This window comes from Mastomys coucha, unplaced genomic scaffold (assembly GCF_008632895.1).
Source record: "Mastomys coucha isolate ucsf_1 unplaced genomic scaffold, UCSF_Mcou_1 pScaffold14, whole genome shotgun sequence".
NCBI lineage: Eukaryota > Metazoa > Chordata > Mammalia > Rodentia > Muridae > Mastomys > Mastomys coucha.
Genome location: NW_022196896.1, coordinates 77,700,853 through 77,707,799, shown reverse-complemented (window position 1 = coordinate 77,707,799; position 6,947 = coordinate 77,700,853). Strand labels below are relative to the sequence as shown.

Here is a 6,947-nt window from a genome sequence, read left to right as displayed (position 1 = left end):
GAGAAATCATATGACGTGTAAATAAAGAAGATATCTAATAAAAAATAAAAACATATTTTAAGTGAAAAAAATAAATCTCACATATGACCTAGCTATATGACATTTTGGCATATTCCTAAAGAATACAACTTTTCACAACTCAGATACCTGCTCAACAATATTCAATGCTGCTGTATTCATGATAGCTAGGGAATGGGAACACTTAAATTAGTGCCCTTCAAGTGAGGAAGAGATAATGAATATAAGGTACATATACACTGTGGAATATTCTTCATATGTAAGGAAAGTGGAAATCATGAAACATACAGCTAAATGCATGAGCCAAGAAAAGATATATGATGTGATGTGTCCAAGACGCAGAAGGTGAAATAATGCATGTTCTTTCTTATCTGTGGTTCCTAGATATAAATACTCAGACGAGTATACAACATGAATTATCCAAAGCAATTATGAAAGAAGTACAATAAGCTAGAGAAGAGTGTACTTGAGAAAAATATGAAAATAAGGCAATATTAATGGCAAACTGTAAACAGGAAGGAAGCTCCAAATGGGGAAGAAGGGAAAAAATAAATATAGAAGAATAAGAGAAAAAAAAGTGTCTGATAGAACCCCATAGAGTCATATTATTTTGTATTTACTTAAAATTATAAAATATACATCAACATATGTACATATATACACACATACATTCATACATACATACGAACAAACTTATTTCAGAGAGAATAAAGTCACTTGGTCTGATAGTGTTCTCAAAAAAAGCCCATAATTTAACAAAAAATGCAGCTACAAACATGAGATTTCTCAACTCAGTTGGTTGGTCAGAGTAGATTATACCATTCCCAAAGCAATATAGTTTATAGATATAGCCCTTGGTTGTCTCTCAAGAAGTTGAATATGGGTTTTATTGTGAAAGATATACACTTAGGACACGGGTGTCAGATTATTTGAGCTATATCCAAACAGAGCCTTTTTTATTTGGTCTAGTTTCTATGGTTCCATAAAACACTATTCAAGATGCCAGGAGAGGGAAGCAATTAAATAAAAGGTTTGATGCAACTCCAATGAACATCCACAATGCCAGCATGGCAAGACATAAAGACGCAATAAAGGGCATTCCTGTCCGTGTAAACAGCTACCTAATTGGATGTAAAGGAAATTAGGCCTGGTCCAAGAAACCTAGCCAGTTACTTAGGATAGATGAAGTCATGCTCCTAACAGTGATGACATTAGCTGAACTAGCTAAAAAGGGGAGAGAGAACCTATAGAGACCATCTACAGAGATTAGGCATGACCCTCAACTAAGTGATGGGGCCACCCACACATCTCTAAAATTTTAAACCAGAATTGCCCCTGTCTAAAGGAAATTCAGGGACAAAGAGTGGAGCAGAGACTGAAGGAAAGGCAATCCAGAGACTACCCCCACCTGGGGATGCATCCCTTTTGCAGACTCTATTGCTGATGCTAAGAAGCCTGACAGAAGCCTGTTACAGCTTTCTTCTGAGAGACTCCACCAGAGCCTGACCCATACATATGCAGATGCTTGCAGCCCACCATCCCACTGAGCACTGAACCCCTAATGGAGGAATTAGGGAAAGGACTGTAGGAAGTGAAAGGGATTGCAACCCCATAAGAAGAACAACGATATCAACAAACCAGATCTGCCAGAGCTCCCAGGGACTAAATAACCAACCAAAGAGTATACATGCAGGATCCCATGGCCCCAGCTTCAGAGGATGTCCTTATCTACCATCAATGGGAGGAGAGGCCCTTGGTCCTGTGAAGGTTTGATGCCCCAGGGTAGAGGAATGCTAGGGTAGTGAGGTAGGAGTGAGTGGATGGGTGGGGGAAAACCTACATAGGAGCAGGTGCAGGGGGATAGAACAGGAGGTTTGCTGAGGGGAAACAGGGAATGGGGATAACATTTGAAATATACATAAGTAAAATATCCAATAAAAATACATTAAAAAAGAATCTCCTACTATCTCTTTGCAAATCTTTGAAATGTTCTGTATATTCATTTTATACTCACATATAAATACATGTAGCTACCACCCTTCATCAAAGATTCATCTCTTAACAGAAAATGGAGACCATCAGAGAAATCCACAACTTGATATAATAGATCATTGGGAAACAGGCCTAAATAGCTATATCTGCAACACAGCACGTGCATCTACAGTCCAGAGAATTTCTCAGAGGACGATAAAAGGCAATTATAAGAGCCAGAATAAAAGGAAATCTGCTATGACATAATCTTTCCTAGAAATATATGCATAAATAAGACCAGAATTATATAATAACATGGAAGAATATTTTACAGTGTCTCACCCTCAGAAGGAGACTATAGGCAACTATTGACTGCTGGGAGAGGAAGAATTAGCCTCTTTCAAAGATGAAAACCCTCCCTGAAACGATAGATGCGAAAACAGCAAAAATGTACTCAACCAGTTTTATTTATACACGTTGGCCTGTGTGTGCATGCACTCACACACACACACACACATACATACACACACAAACACAGCACTATGTGTTTTTTTATTGTAATAATTAGACTGATTTCATTAAACATTCATTTTTCAACTGCATAGGGTTTTTTTAAATCTATTGTAGATGAAGAAAAATAAAGCATGAATCAATAAAATAGAACCAATAATCAGACTCTCATCTAGATATAATCAAGAGGTGAAATTTAGCACCTTCAGGTCCATTTTGAATTTCTAAACTCTAAGTAGAAAAACAATGAACTTCAGTATTGCAAAGCATTGATTTTATATTTATTTGTTACATCTAAAATTTGAAACTAATGTATAGTACATTGACAAATGTTACTTTAATTGGAATACTCAATGTTCTTATATTTTATTGTTATCTCAATAGCAATGATTTAATGGGAGATACTAGAGAGTTAAAAACTTGAAAGTATCAAATACATTTAAATATAGCCCTTTTCATGCTAATTTTCTGTAATCAAGATGAGTAAATTACTTTATCTATAAGGTTCTCTATTTTCATTCCTATGGAGGGTTACTATTTTCTGTCTTCTAGTGCTGTGCTAATTAGCATAATAACTTATAAAAAAACTTTTGCTTAAGAGGGGCTAGACTAATAATAGTAACTGTCTGATTTCAATTTGGTTTAAATTTAACAATAAGAAGAATGTTTCTAAGACACAATTTCTTCTATCTTTCATACACTGAGATGCATTCTGTTCTGTTATCCATGATTCCAGACAGTGGCTGCATGGCTAAGGGACCAAAGTCCTCCTTTACCTTTCAAGACACCTATATTTCTGAAAGTGAGTTTTCTATTTTTATTTTTTCCTTAGTCTTTTGAATAAATTGATGTGAAAATTATCTCAATGTAGACTTTATCACTAATTTACTGTATGGTTTTGATAAAAATACTTTATCTTACATTATTTCTATTGTTTTTTTTAATATCAGAAATACTTTATTTCAAATCCAGTCAGTGGTATCAGTATCTGCAGATCCCACACCAAAGCATAATGTGAAAATCTTAGCACTCGACAAAGGCAATGAGTCACAGAACATTTGAAGAGATGACATTTTGCATTAATTCCTTTCACCTTTGATCTCCCACCATATCATTTGATCCTTACCATAACTTCTACAATATTGTAACTTTGTTGTGGTTGTGGATGAATTCATAACTCCCCTTATGCTAAAATACGAACTCTGTGTTTATCTACCCTAGTTTCTCCTATAACATAACACGAGACTTGTGTCATAGTAAGTCCTTGTGGTTTCAACCAATGCTTTTTATTACCTGGTATGTGCTAGGCATCTTGCTAGTCACTGGATGCAAAGCAGTTACTGTAAAGTCAAACATCAACATTCTCATGCCCCATACATTTTTTTGTAGGGCACAGACAATAAATGAGGAAATAGATACATGAAATATAATGCAGTAAATCTATTACTAAATATGTGAAGCAAGGCAAGAATAAGAGAAAGGTAAGATCAGTGTCTATATTAGATAATGAAGGACATTCTCTCATTTCTACTGCAGGCATTTCTATTCTATGGGACAAACAATAGGAACATTTGTTGAAAATGGTTTATATTCTACCTGTTCTCCAAGATAATGCTTTTTTTTATTAGATGTTTTCTTTATTTATGCTTCAAATGTTATCCACTTTTCTGGTTCTCCCTCCCCAAAGCCCATATCCCATTCCCTTGCCCCCTGTTCACCTACCCACCCATTCCCATTTCCCTGACCTGGCATGCCCCTATGCTGAAGCATCAAACCTTCACAGGACCAATGCCCTCTCCTCCCATTGATACCCGACAAGGCCATCCTCTGCTACATTTGCAGGGGGAGCCATGGGCCCCTCCCTCCCTATGTACTGTTTGGTTGTTGGTTTAGTCCTTGGGAGCTGGGAGCTCTGGAGGTACAGGCTGGTTCATATTGTTGTTCCTCCTATGGGACTGCAAACCCCTTCAGCTTCTTGGATCCTTTCTCTAGGTGACTCCACTGGGGACCTTGTGTTCAGTCCAATGGTTGGCTGACAGCCTTCACCTCTGTATTTGTCAGGTACTGGCAGAGTTTTTCAGAAGAGAGTTATATCAGGCTCCTTCCAGCAAGCACTTATTGGCATCCATAATAGTGTCTGTGTTTGATGACGGAATGTGGGATGGATGCCCAGGTGGAGCAGTCTCTGGATGGCCTTTCCCTCAGTCTCTGCTCCACACTTTGTCTCTGTATCTCTTCCCATAGGTATTTTGTTCCCAATTCTAAGAAGGACCAAAGTATCCACACTTTGGTCTTCCTTCTTCTTGAGCTTCATGTGGTCTGTGAATTGTATCTTGGGTATTCCCAGGTTCTGGGCGATTATCATACTGTGCATACTGTGTTTGTTCTTTTGTGACTGGATTACCTTACTTGGGGTGAAATTTTCTAGTTCCATCTATTTGCCTAAGAATTTCATGAATTCATTGATTTTAATAGCTGAGTAGTACATCATTGTGTAGATGTATCACATTTTCTGTATCCAGTCCTCTGTTGAGGGACATCTGGATTTTTTGCAGTTTCAGGCTATTATAAATAAGGCTGCTATGAACATAGTGGAGTATATGTTCTTATTATTTGGAGCTTCTTCTGGGTATATGCCCAGGATGGGTATAATTGTGTCCTCAGGTAGTACTATGTGCAATTTTTAGAGTAACTGCCAGACTGACTTCCAGACAGGCCCTATGAACTTGCAATCCTACCAGGAATGGAGGAGTATTCTCCTTTCTCCACATCCTCACCAGCATCTGCTGTCACTCAGTTTTTAATCTTGGCCATTAAAATCTTGGTTTGAGGTGGAATCTCAGGGATGTTTTCATTTGCATTTTCTTGATGACTGAGGATGTTGAACATTTCTTTAGGTGCTTCTTAGTTGCTCACACTATTTGACATACATCAAACTGCTGTGTTAATTTTCTTGCTTTAGCAGTTCTTGGAATCTCACTTTGGCGTTATCCAAGCTAATCTCAGACTGTTTTTGCAATAATGGTTATAATCAACAATAAGGAATAAATGAATGCCAGTTGTTCAGGAATAATATGAAATTACTATGAATATTTCAAAGATAGATTGGCTCAGTTAATAATCCATTGTTAGCTGTGAATTCAAATAATTTTTCTTTCCACATCTTCATCCTTGTAATTGAAGGACAACTCTGAGTATATATATTTTTAAAAAATATATATTTTTTTTAAAAATGGTTTTTAAACTTGTTAGTAAACCTTCCATTTCTCTATCCTGTAACAGCACAACCCTCCATAGACTCCTCATTATAGTCTAAACCTCATAAGCACAGTTTTTTTTCTTGTCACATTCCTTTGACACTGTCAGTTTTTGAGCCGATATCAATATCACTCACTGTGCTTTCCTTATAACAGTCTAAACTTTAATGATGGAATCTTGATTTTTTCAAGTCATTCCATTGAAGCAATGTGAATCATTGATCAGGTTGTAATAGCAAAATTTTATTGTGTTGAATATTTTTACACTTTGAGCAAAACTCTGAGGCAATAGATTTATGAAAAGAAAATTGTGCTTGTACTCACATTTTGGAAGTATCAGTGAGCCATGTCTGGGAAGCTGGGGTGGAGAAGAGTGATTCCTAACCCTGTAGCTAAGAAGGACAGAAAGGAAACATTAACACTACTGGGTTTCTCCTTAGCTCCTTTTCATTCCCACAGACTACTACAAAGCACCAGCCATATCCAGTAAGTTCTCATTTGGTTTAATCTTCTCTGGAAATCTCCTGACTTATATCTTTAGTGGTATATGCTATTAGCATCCCAGACTCTTTGAATGCCATCATACTAACAAAATTAACCATCCCTAACATCAGAGGTAATACCAAATGCCTGATTATTTTTTATGTGTTGCAAGTTCTTGATATTGTTTCATCTTCTTAGAATTACTAAAGCTTAATTTCTCAGCAGTTTGCTGTTTTGTAAATTATATACAAATTTCTAATTGGCAAGAGAAATCTTATATTAAATGTCAGTAATATCATTTGTGAAATATACACAAGAAAAAAATATGTACTATGCATAATGTAAGTATGCAGAAGGCCCATGTAAGAATGCCAAGATAAACATGCTAGATACACCACAGTGCTGTGGAATTCTGTTCCCAACTGTTCTCCAAACTGGCTGATCTCTAAAATAGGCTCTATTTAAACAAGTACAATACTTCTTTCCTTCTTAAAATTATTAACCATAATTAGCAATATGCTAAATTTAAAAAATTTAGCAAAAAGAAATACATTGTCTATGTAGGTCTCAAAATTTTTCCAAGTAAAAATTACAAGGTATTGTGCTTTTCTAAATATTCACAAAGGATGCCTTTCAAGGACAGTGAGGTGTCAATTATGCTAATCTGCCTTTAGTTTGCCAAGGCTCTTAAGCACATTTCTTTTTTTT

At 36.3% G+C, this 6,947-nt stretch overlaps 1 pseudogene; it reads left to right on the top strand.

Moving 5' to 3' along the window:
- Nucleotides 1-6,947, top strand: part of LOC116089435 — a 21,907-nt pseudogene that overhangs the window by 6,118 nt on the left and 8,842 nt on the right.